General features: G+C 47.4%; 1 protein-coding gene across 1 annotated transcript in view; it reads right to left on the reverse strand.

Annotated features, from left to right (window-relative positions):
- The window catches only part of LOC139061294 (calcium-activated chloride channel regulator 1-like), a 180727-nt gene extending 172110 nt beyond the window's left edge, over positions 1-8617 (reverse strand). Inside the window, exon 1 of the mRNA XM_070541067.1 lies at positions 8325-8617. The gene's annotated coding sequence lies outside the window, so the exon portion shown is untranslated. The remainder of the gene's footprint in view (positions 1-8324) is intronic.
- Positions 8618-13194: the final 4577 nt, after the last annotated feature.

The raw sequence follows: 13194 nt of genomic DNA on the forward strand, positions 1-13194 counted from the left end.
AAACGGTGGTCATCACCTTTGACGCCTCCATCATACCCGAATACGTGATCTTCGCGGGCGCAGAGTTTAGATGCTACCCATACCGGCCGACGAGGCAGGTGTGCTACATTTGCGGCTTACAGGGCTACCACTCTGACGTCTGCTAGACGCCAAACGACAAGGCGTGCAGGCAGTGCGGAATGCAGAATCCGCCGGAAAATTACCAATGCCAAACCAAGTGCCTGATATGTGGAGGCGACCACGCCACCGGATCCAGGATCGCCTAAAGAAAGCCAGAGAACTGCGAGGTCGACAGCACCAGTCGCAGCAGCAGCAGCGCAGCAGCAGGGAGAAAGAACGGAGGCAACGCCATCCGAGAATGTTCAGCTCGGAGGGCGAGCGGAGCCGATCCCGGAGCCGGTCACAGAACGGGTCACGGAACGGGTCACGGAGCCAGTCACGGAGCCGGTCCCGGTCCTTGCAACCCCTGCCGCCCCCGGCCATCGAGGGCAAGCAGCAGCAGCAGAAAAAGAAGCCCAAGGGTGGTGGGAAGCAACCCGCCCGCCCCCCCCCCCCCCCCCAAAAAAAAAAACTTTGTTTCCGCACTCGGGTAAAAACCAGCACAATAGAGAGAAGCAGCTAGACGAAGAAAACAGGGCACTCAGGCGAGGGCTAAAAATTATCCGTAGAGCGCGCGGAGAGGACGACGCAAAAATCAATAGACTAATACAGGACGTACAGGACCTCAGATCAGGTAGCGCTCCCAGGCCGCCATCAACACCCCACCAAAGTCAACCTACCGAAATGACTCAGGTCAACCTCACCAAGTTTATAGCAGAAATACAGCGAGCTATGCAAAGAATGCAACAGCAGATAACCATGCAGGGAACAGAAATCCGCACCCTGTGAAAACAGAAAATTACCGAAGGCATCAAAGACAAGTTCAACCAGAGACGCCCGGCGTTAGACAACTACAGTACGAGAGACGACGACCCCGAAATTTAAGCATGGACAGTACAACCAAAAGAACTAAAAAAGAAGAAAAACGAACTATGGCAGTGGAACTGCAGAGGATATAGAAGAAAACAAACACTGCTGCAACACTACATCAACACACGACTAACTCCACCCGACGTAATAGCTCTACAAGAAACAGGGATTACCCCAACACTACAGGGCTACACGTGCTACGAGAATCCGGAGGAAGGGAGAAGAACGGCAATCCTAGTGAACAAAACCCTCATCGCCATGAGCCATGACAGGAAACCGACACAGACGTAGAGCATGTAATAGTCGAGATCATACCAAAAAAGAAAAGGAAGGGAGGAAACATATTTATCGTAAATATATACAGCCCCCCAAGACAAAGTAGGGTGAAATTCGACGCGCTGTTCAAAGGAGCGGACAAGCTGGCTAAAGGAAATGCACTAGTCATACTGGGAGATTTCAACGCCAGACAGGAGAGCTTGGGATACACGAGAACGGATCGAAAGGGAAAAGCGGTAACCGAGGCACCTGACAATATCGAGTGTGAACTCATCACAGAAGCCGATGCCCCTACGAGAATCTGGAACATCGTGAACAAGGACACCTGCCCCAATCTCACGTTCGTCAAAAGAACAAGGCAAGCGGAGTGGGACAACCTAATGAAAAACCTAGGTAGCGACCACTATATCCTAAAGACGCAAATCACAATAGCAGACAAAATTAGGCGACAGATACGGAAAGCAAACATAACGGACTGGAAAGCGTTCAGAGAAGCATGTGCCGATACAATAAAAAAGCATCGAATCTATAACAGACGGGGGGAACAGGCTCAAAGAAGCACAACGTAAATTCACCAAAGAAATTGAGCGTACGCCGCAGATGCCGGACGTAGCCTCTAGACTTCTCAGACTATGGGAAGCCAGAAGGGAGCTCACAGAAAGGTGGAAAAGACAGAAATACATGAGAAAGCTCAAGCTAAACATAGCGTAAATCACGAAAAAGGCAGAAGAGTACGTGGCGCAGCTAGTGAAGCGAAAGTGGCAACAATTTAGTGACCCTCTAAACGGGACCTTGAGCACTGAAAAAAGATGGCGCATACTCAAGGCACTCCTAGACCCGGCAAAATCAAAGATCGATAACAACAAAGTCATATAACAACTAGTGCACCAATACGAGGGAACAGACTCGGAACTATTGTACAAAGTACGCAAAAAGTGTTACGGCGACGGCGACCCAGCAGCCTACACAGATCGCTACAAAGGAGATGAAAATGGAAGGCTGGAGAGACCCATCATCCGGGAAGAGCTGTACGCGGCGATAAGAAGCGCAACAAAGAACACAGCCGCAGGTGCGGGCAAGATCAAAAACGCGCTCATCCGTAACCTCGGAGACGAGCTAGTCGAAAAGCTAACCGAATACCTCAAAGGACACTGGCAAGTGGGAACAGTACCAGAAGAATGGAAACACGCGGAAGTCATCATGATCCCGAAACCAGGCAAGAAACTTCAAGTGGAAAACCTCAGACCAATCTCCCTTACATCATGCCTATGCAAGATCTATGAGAGAGTGGTTACGAGGAGGCTACAAAATCATATGGAAGAAAACGAGCTGTACTCCCACAGCATGTTTGGTTTCAGAGCCAGGCTCTCGACCCAAGATATACTCCTGCGAATCAGAGAAGAGGTACTGAGCAAGATCCCGCTCAACGGAGAGCACATCATCATGGCACTGCACGTCAAAGGCGCATTTGACAATGTAAGCCACGAAGCCATCCTGACAGGACTAGACTACCTAAATTGCGGCATGAAAATACACAGCTACGTCAAGGCATTTTCGTCCAACAGAACAGCAACAACCAGCCTGGGCGAGCTGATATCCGAAAAGTTCAACACCCAGAACAAAGGCACACCGCAGGGATCAGTCATCTCACCCATCCTGTTCAATGTTGCCATGATTTTACTGGCCCAACAACTAGACCAAATCGATGGCGTACGCCACGCCATGTACGCCGACGATATCACTGTATGGGTCACCAAAGGCTCACTCAGGGAAAAGGAAGAAAGATTACAAGAAGCTGCGATATGCGTAGAGGAATATGTCAAGGCAAGAGGTATAGCCTGCTCAACGGAGAAGTCCGAGCTCCTAAGAGCATGGCGAGGCAAGAAGAATCGCACCGTCCCAGAGGAAGTAAACATGAGGTTGAACATCCACCTCGAGAAACAGCCAATCCCGGAGAAGACGCTCATCAGGATATTAGGAATGTGGATGCTATCGAACCAACGATATACCCAAACCCTAACACTACTTAAAACTGCAGCCAACCAAGTGGCCCGCGTGATAACGCAGGTCTCGCGGAAAAAACACGGCATGAATGAAGCAGACACACTCAAACTTGTCATAATCCTGGTGGTCAGTAGAGTGACGTACAGCCTCCCGTACTGCCACTGTACGAAGCACGAAATGCAATAAGCGGACGCAATCCTCAGGAAAGCCCTCAAGACGGCGCTCCAGCTACCGCAGTCAACATTGACCGGCAAACTCCTGGCCCTGGGGCTACACAACAGTCTCGAGGAGCTCCAAGCAGCGCAGTTAATCGCGCAAATGCAAAGGCTAAAGTTATCCGCAACGGGCAGAAGACTCCTGAGCAGATACGGCGGTGAAGCTACCATAAAGGAGACACAAAGCGCGGAGACGATACCAGACGAATGCAGAAACACCATCAAAGTAGCACCGATACCCAGCAATATGGACCCGAACCTACACATGGCACGAAGACAAGCAAGAGTAGAGTATGTTCACCAAGAACATAAACAGTGCGATTTGGAAGAATACCGAACAGCACCTGGGAAGCGATCACTTTATCCTCTCCCTGGAGATAAGCGCAAACGCGTGCAAACGCAAAATAGGTATCGCAAGAATTACGAACTGGGACAGGTGAAGAGAGGGCCCCGGCATCTACTGCAAACCCTATTACAAACCTAGAGGAATGGGTTAAGCGTGAGGTGCACGCTTTGAAAGCCTTTACGAAAGAGGTCTGCACGACAGAAGATTGCCAAGTGGTTGATCCGCACCTTCTACATTTATGGGAAGCAAGACACTCAATGACAAAGAGATGGCGAAGACAACGGCTTAACCGCAAACTCGGGAAAAAAATAGACGAGATAAACAAAAAGGCAGAATCCTACGCCATAATCTTGGCTAGACAGAACTGGAATACGCTCTGCGAAGGTATTCAAGGGAAGCTAGGTGTGTCACAGACTTGGAAGCTCCTGCGTGCCCTAATCGACCCCAGCAGCAGCAAGTCGGCCACTAAAGACAGGCTCACGAAGATTATAGACACCATCTCGGGTACGGACACAGAGTTGATGGAAAAGCTCAAGACCAGGTATCTGTGCACGGACCCAGTCGTGGAACAACCGGAGTATTCTGGGCTGCCGACTGCGAAGCTGGACATCCCACCCACGAAAGAAGAGATCAAGGCAGAAATAGCGGCCATGAGAAAAAATGCAGCTCCTGGTCCAGATCAAATAACAGGAAAGCTCCTATTTAACCTCAGCGATGACACCATCACCTCGCTGGTGGAATGCTTCAACGAGCAGCATTGGGCTACAGGAACGCTACCAATATCCTGGAAGACGGTCGAGGTTCGGTTCATTCCGAAGCCGAACAAACCCCTTAAACTGGATAATCTAAGACCGATATCGCTGACCTAGTGTTTGGGCAAGCTCATAGAGAGGGTCATCAACACGAGACTCAGTAGATACTTAGAAGAGAACAACCTCCTACCTAACACTCAATTCGGCTTTCGCCCTCACGTATCGACCAAGGACGCCCTCTTGTACCTGTACAAGGATCTCCTTGAGACTCCCCCCAAGTCACAGACAAGGGCCATCCTGGCACTTGATTTGAAAGGAGCGTTTGACAACGTTCTGCATAAAAATATTCTTCAAAGCCTTGCCGACACCAACTGTGGCGCCAGAACCTACAACTATGTCAAAAACTTCTTATTGGCAAGGCAAGCCGCTATAAACTTCGGTGGAATAAAATCAGATCCCATCACTCTAGGCCCGAGAGAAACTCCGCAAGGGGCGGTACTGTCACCCCTTTTGTTCAGTTCGGCTATGAAAGATTTCCCAGGCCTTCTCTCCGAAATCCCGGGTATCAAACACACATTGTATGCGGATGATATCACTGTCTGGTGCAACTCGGGGAGTGACGCCGAGATCGAGGAGCGTCTTCAAGCAGCAGCGGACACGGTAGACCAGTACGCAAGGGAAAGAGGCCTCCAGTGTGCGCCGGAAAAGTCCGAGTTGCTCATCCTGAAGAACCTGAGGACACCCCTGGCGCAGAACATCACGGTGTATATAGGCAACCACTCAGTACCGAAACCCACGGAGATCAAGATCCTAGGGCTGTATATCCCGCAGGGGAGACAGAACACCACCACTGTGAAGAAGCTTACAACATCCACCGAGCAAATCCTCCGGATGTTGCATCGTATCAGAAATAAGTACCATGGCATGAAGGAAAGGGACGCCATCCGCTTAGTGCAGGCTTTCGTGATTTCTCGGATAATGTACGGGACGGCATTTCTTAACCTCTCCAAGTCGGAAATTGAAAAGTTGGAGACACTGACCCGGAAGGCCTACAAGACGGCACTGGGGCTACCATACTCCATGCGAACGGCAAAGCTCATGGCTCTAGCAGTACATAATACCCTCCGAGAGATGTGGGAAGCACAATGCCTCTCACAACTCAATAGGCTCGCACTCACGAAACCAGGTAGAGATCTGCTCGAAAAGATCCATATTATTCTGCCCTATACGATAGACCAAAGGGAAGAGGTACCACGTGATGTGAGGAGACGCATCAATGTATACCCCATTCCGCGGAACATGCATCGCGTATATAACATCGAAAGGAGAAAAGCAAGAGGGGAAGCCCTGCAGAAGAAATGGGACGAGCAACCTAACACCCTCTATGTGGACGCCGCAGGGCCAAAGAATGGAGTGATGACTATTGTGGTCTCAACGCCTTCAGGATCGATGGTGAATTGCGCCTCGATGAAAACATCCAACTTCACTCACGCAGAGGAAGCAGCTATTGCATTAGCTATAGCATGTAACCCCAACGCCGATGTGCTCACTGACTCCCAGAACGCCTGTCGCAACTTCAATAATGGATTAGTTCACAGGTCAGGGTTGTCATTGCTGACTAAGCATCCACCCAGCCAAGCCTCAGTCATCTGGTTTCCCGGTCACCTGGAACTACCAGGAGGAAACGAAGCCGCTCACAGGCATGCCCGAGCTCTTCTTTACCGGGTGTCTCCGCCTGATGACCGTGAAGAGTGCTGGGACCTAACTGCTTTAGCAGTGTACGCTGACAATCTCGCACCATACAGAACAGCCAGGAAGGAGTACCCGACACCACATAAATCCCTCAATAAGTTGCAAGAGAACACTCTTAGGAGGCTACAAACTAATACATACCCAACGCCAGCTAAGTTACACCAGTGGTACCCTACACTATACTCTCCGCAGTGCCCACACTGTGGAGAGGTAGCTAACCTCTACCACATGGTGTGGGCTTGCCAGTTTAACCCCATAGTTGACCCCATTCCAAATCCCTCAGAAGAGCAGTGGGAGGCTATTCTGCTCAGCGATGATCCTGACCGTCAGCACTGGCTGGTGGGGAGGGCCAGCGCAGCAGCAGTAACGATTGGGCTACCGGAATAGGCGGCCCACCCACGAGTTCTACGAATATCCTGCAAATAAAGATGTTTTCAATCAAATGTACAAAGAACACTGGCAACTAGACACGACACAGTGTACGTAGACGCCGCTACCTACACTCAGGACAGAAACCACAAGAAAAGCAAAGTGGCAACTGTGATCAACTCGGACCTAAAAGAAATCACCAGCGCATCAATTCGGAACTGTACGGTAGTTGAGGCCGAAGATGCAGCCGTGGCTCTAGCGGCAGCGGAGGATTACCGAGCCAATAGGTCCTTAACCATTCTCACAGACTCACAAGCAGCATGCCGCAACTACCTTAACGGCAGAATCAGCCACAGCGCGCTCCGCATCCACCGCTCAAGTTGCAAAACCGTCAACAACCAGGCCAAACACACAATACTTTGGGTGCCGGGACATACCGACATTACGGGAAATCAGGAGGCGGATAGGATAGCTCGAAGGCATTCAACAATCCGAGCATCCAACAATCCCGACCCCACTCAGGAACCCGAGCCGGTAGCCCAAAGCTATTCCGAGATACTAAACTACTACAGAGGCATCAGACGAAAATACCCGCCCGCTCACAAACAACTAAATAGAGAAGACGCCGTAGCATGGCGACAGCTACAAACGGGAACATTACCCTGCCTACACATGCTAAGGAAAATCTACCCCGCGCAGTACGAGAGCAAGTGCCCATGGTGTTGAGACAAACCAACCCTATACCATACCACATGGGCTTGCCAGAAAACAAATGGGCTAGCCATAATAAAAAACCCCGAGTGCAGAACAGTGGGAGAGGATGCTATCCAGCGACATCCTCAAAGTCCAACAAGGACTAGTAAGGCGTGCACGCAGGGCAGCTACGCTCAGCGGAGCCCTGGACTAGGTGAACCAACACTGGAGAGAAGATGGAAGACTCCATCTGAAGCCGCAAAAATCACTGCAAAATATAGCAAATAAACGTTTTTCATCATCATCATTATCATCATCCATGCAAACGTCATATTTATAGACATGTACCATGGAGGAATCCTTAGATGTGCTTAAACTTCATTTAGGATCTTTGCTTTGTTGAATTTATACTGTCTTCCACTATTCCTGTCATACAATCTAACCTTCAGTCCATGTTATTTCACGATGTTCTGAAATATGCGAAATTATGCTTCTAATGAAGAAATTTCCTTTTTGCGTACATAAGTGCACATAAGATTTTCTTTAGTCTTCTGATATTTTTGCTATTGTGTTAATTTTTATTTTAACACGAAGCCGTCATGTGGGCAAAGAATTGCTTCGAATGGCCTGTCGCTGCTGCTTTGCATTTAGGTGTTGCTGCCATGTCAAGTTGTTTATGACAGCTTTTTCTGCACCTTCCCTGTCTCTATTTCTTGAGGCAGATATAAATATTTATTATTATTATTATTATTATTATTATTATTATTATTATTATTATTATTATGTGAACCAGTACGGAAGGATGCATAGTTTCTCTGGGGGTCTATAATAAACAGTTGATTGATTATATTTAGTAGCAGTAGCATTAGTAGTAACAATAATAGTAGTGTATGGTGTTTTTGTTTTTGTTGTTTTTGTTGCTGATGAATCGATAGGAAGTTTTCGTACTTGCGTCGCTGAGGGCCTTTTGGGTTGTATTCAGGTCCGCCAGTACGTCGGGTGTAACGCGAATGAAATCGCCTCGTTTTCCACACCTCCCTCGTAGCTTTGTGCTGAAGAAATGTTCCTTGTGAACGCTTTCAAAAGCTTGAACACGGACATCGCTCGTTGAGACGGAAAATTTAGGCACGCTTCGAGCTGTGCTCCTCTCCGGCCACGTTTCCGGGAACTCAAAGACGACTTGCTTGAGGAAAACGCGACCACCAGTGGCCTCGTGCAGGAACTCGGATGAAGATTGTAGCAGGGCCTGCAAGTTGAAAAACAGGGTTTCGTTCTTGCAAGACGCAACTGAGCTTTTAAACTATACGAACTGGATAAGTGTTGATCCGCCGTTGGTTCATTCGTTTACCTACCTGACTGATGTATTGGTTTATTGATTGATTGAATGATTGATTGATTGATTCACATTCTAATTTAGTAAGTGCATTCACGGTGAAGCGGTAACAAGGTAAAAAAGGAAATCATTAGCGATTGTAAACGTTAGCAAAATTCAACCAAGACAAAGAAAGCTGAAGAACACACACGCGAACGCAAGAGGTCTAAATCCAGCGCTCTGTTGTTGTGCACAGACGGATGAAAAGCGGCCTAGTTAGCAACAAATGTGACACATTTTATGCTGTATATTTGTAACGCCGTGTTCATAAATGTAGCAATGTGCGAAGTCAGTGCAGCATAGACATGACATATACTAGCGCGCCTCCAACACACACGGACCTTTGCGTAACGTCTAGATCAATCCAGTAAACCCGGTTCCGCGAGGTGGTGGGGGGGCACGTGGCAGGGACGTTCCACCCGTGCGCCAATCCGTGCCACTGCGAGATCGCCTCGCGAGGCCTTGGAGCAGGACACCGGGATAGACGAACACGATCTTTCGACGCCACCGTTCGCATGATTGTATACGGGAACGACCAGGCACTGGTGTTCAGCAGGGGGCTAACATACGCGTTCGATATCCAGTCGTGGTGAGTTGGACTTGCGACATTTGTCGTGCGCCCATCAACTTGCTGTGGGGATAGTAATTCGGCTAGAATGCATTACTGTATGAAAGGTGCAATAAATACGCCTGCGACAGTCTGCACTACAGTGCCGCCTTTCCTTTATCCTAACAGCACGTGGGAGATCCCACAAATTTTACCATCCACAAAGTGAGAAACATATTTCTTGTCACGACTAGGTGGCACAAGCCACCGCCCGATTTATATTGTTGAGCCTCATCCGTCCGTCCGTCCGTCCGTCCGTCCTTCCGTCCGTCCATCCATGCATCCGTCATTCCGTCCACCCATCAATCCATCCATCCATCCATCCATCTGTCCATCAGTCCGTCCATCCGCCCGTCCGTCCGCCCGTCCGTCCGTCCGTCCGTCCGTCCGTCCATCCATCCATCCATCCATCCATCCATCCATCCATCCATCCATCCATCCATCCGTCCGTCCGTCCGTCCGTCCGTCCGTCCGTCCGTCCGTCCATCCATCCATCCATCCATCCGTCCATCCATCCATCCATCCATCCATCCATCCATCCATCCATCCATCCATCCATCCATCCATCCATCCATCCATCCATCCATCCATCCATCCATCCATCCATCCATCCTCTCATACGATTAGTTTTTACATCTTGTGTTAAGGGCATAGAAACGCGACTGGAAAACTCTGAATGAGGGCTTGATTTCTGATGCATGCCTAATGGCAAATTGGTACAGCTGAAGGTCCCCAGACTGATGCATCTTCACGACATAATACTACTTGCGGACAATGCAAGAAATTTATTCACTTGGGAATATGTATAGCAACGTTGAGACAAATCTAGGCCTTAATTTAGCACAGAGAAATCGGGAATTATGATCTTTAATGAAGCCAAGAGTAATTACGCAGTGTCAGTTCAACAGCAAGTTGTACTAATATTCAAGCAGTGTAAATGCCTGTGCGTATACATAAACGAAGCAAAAGATGTCCTGCAGTACCCACCAAGGTAATCTGAAAATGAAAGGCAAGTGCAATGCAGCAAAAAAGAAACATAAGAGCACTTGGAGCCCACAATAAATATGAGATGGCGCATGGAATCTGGAAAGGTGTAACGGTAGAAGCTATACAGTTGCCAAATGCCACTCTGCGATTAACATGGATATTTGACATAGATTGGTCTTTGTTTGAAGCCAGAGAAGCGAAGAGAAAAATTCATTTTGAAGGCTTAGGAACCTCGATCAAACAAATTGCGGCTAAAGTGCATAAGTATCCCTCGCTGAAAAGCATTGTCACAGAATGAAGTAAAGGTTCATGAATGTCGCCAAACAAGTACAAGGTAATTGAAAGTGTAAATAGACAACCATAAACATCGGATAAAGAGAGAGAGAAACAGAGGCACTGTATTCGATGCGCATAAAAATGAGAACTACCATGTACATTTTTGACAATGAGAAGAAAAATTATTTTAAAAAATATGTACGGTAACACGAAAGGAAGTCTCTTGCTCTTTGAGGCCTCGAACTGGCTGCCTAAGGAAGGAAAGATGCCGAAGCAAACATTAAGAACTAGTTGAGGCATGTGTATGGTGCAGCCAAATCCGGCGACCACTGAGCACATCCTAGTGGAATGCGAAGGGTTTCACCCAGTGATACCAGCAGGTAACGTATACCATCTAGAAGCGTCTGTAGTGGACGGAAGAATAAAGCGGTCAGGAGTGGATATAAGCAAGAGGGGTTTAGAGTATTGTTGAAAAAGAAACAAGAACCTGATTGATACGCCCGGATTCATTACAGGATAGCTGGCAGTAGAAGATAGAGAAGTTTTTCAGAAAAGAGCATGAAGGTTAAGAACCAGTATACAAAAATGACAGAATGAAAAACATAAGTAGCATAACTGATTAACACAAGCAAACTTCGTAACTATTCGTCACCACGCCATTTTCGATGGGCTCCCACTAAATTATCATCACTACCATTACCCTCATTATACCAGCGCCACTGGCAAGAAAATTAAAAAAGAAGACCTTTAAAATGGCTTTTTTGGACACTACTGGAGCATTATATAAGGCCAACCGCATATTTTTGTGGAAATTCTTAAACAAGAATGTTTCGGCTATGACTATGTACAGCTTTTAAGGACATTTACTTAGAAAATGCTGTTTGCATTGAAAGCATAGCCATGAAAAGTGATTAGAAAGCTGAAATATCCAAGGAACAAAGTATAAAGGTACGCAGAAAGATGCGTAGTAAGGATGGAAAAGGGGCTGCAATAATTCAGCATCGGTTCATTCTCCCATACAAACAGGCGGGCAGGATATTAGACCAACAGCTCCAAAGTTCGTTTCAAGCGAATGACATTGGGTTGTATGCAGCGAAGCTAAATGATATGCAACGCCTGGACGATGCTTTCTACAGGAAAGCAAGGGGTTAAGATTTAAATTTAGCATTAGAAAATTGTGTTATGGTACTCAACAGAAACTGTACTAGACTGCTTCTATGCAGGGCCGGGATACCCCTCGGGTAGGCGAAGAAATACCTGGTTTTATGGCTTTACAATGACAATAGATTTATGGAAACAAAGAAAAAAAATAACAGCAAAGGCGAAGGGAAATGCAGCCATAGCAAAACACACAAGATCTGGGTACGATAGTTAGGAAGTGTTGCGGTGTATATTGAAAAGTATAATCGCTTCATGAAAAACGTTTCGAGATGCGCTTGTTTGCATGAAGCCAGAAGTGCAATCCGAACCTTCATCGCAACCGGAGGTCAGTGGGGTGCCTCGTATTGAGTGCTGACTGGTCGACTACAACTGGAGACTTAAAGGGTAATATAGGCTGGACGAGTATTGAAGTGAGGACGCTCCAAGTAAACTGATTTCGAAGGACCACAGATGAACATTAAAGAAAGTAAATAGGTTGCGAGATTTTACAGGTATTCGGACGAACTATTAGTACAGACAAATTATTATTGACTCACAATGGAGGAAAACAGCTTGGGAGCATACCGTCAAGCATGCGATAGATATAATAAACATCTTGGTGACAAAGAACGTTAACGGGCTCAGAAAAGCCGAGGCCACGTCCTGAGTGGTAACGATTGATTATCATCTGGGCATGTGTCACTATTTCATAGGTAAAAACAAAAGCAGGATATAAACTACTTACAATAACTCGAAGCGGAGCTCTGTACTTTTCGAGGCGAGATCAGGATGCCTTAGGATGCCTTAGCAAACGTATTTAGAAAGCGAGGTACACCAATGAAGAAGCTTGTGCTTGCTGCGTTAGGGTTAGGGGAATGATGGGACTTGCTCTACTAGAATGGCTAGACATCTAACCTGTCACAGTGAAACAAACAACGAACGATTAGGTAATACAACATGATGGGTAAATGCTGTCCTATTAGAATTATATTTAAAGGTCAGACCAGGACCGAGGTAGTAACAAAAGAAATCAACGCTATTGGTCATCTGGGATCCGACGGTTGTTTTGTACTGCATCTAACAACATTCTTTTACGGGTAGCATAAAATAAAGCATGAAATCTCGCACATGCCTTTAGGTTGTCGACAATCACTTCATTTGGACTGGTTTCTGGGTCGATGGAGACTAGTAGGTCGATGTATCCTCCATCAGCGTCGTCAACTCTAAGCCCATTGGTGTGGCAGAGGAGACAAAAGAAGGCCAACGCGAGAAGTAGACCCTCGAACATGACAATGGGCTCCCTCTGTAACGGAATCAAGAAAACGTAAGAAAATCTTTTCACCATGCGTTTACCAACAGTTTTCACCGTAATCCCTAAGCGCCATCTGCTGCGCGCTAATCTCACAGCTGCAGTTCAGATTCAGATTCAGATTCAG

This window comes from Dermacentor albipictus, chromosome 6 (genome assembly GCF_038994185.2).
Source record: "Dermacentor albipictus isolate Rhodes 1998 colony chromosome 6, USDA_Dalb.pri_finalv2, whole genome shotgun sequence".
Taxonomy (NCBI): Eukaryota; Metazoa; Arthropoda; class Arachnida; order Ixodida; family Ixodidae; genus Dermacentor; species Dermacentor albipictus.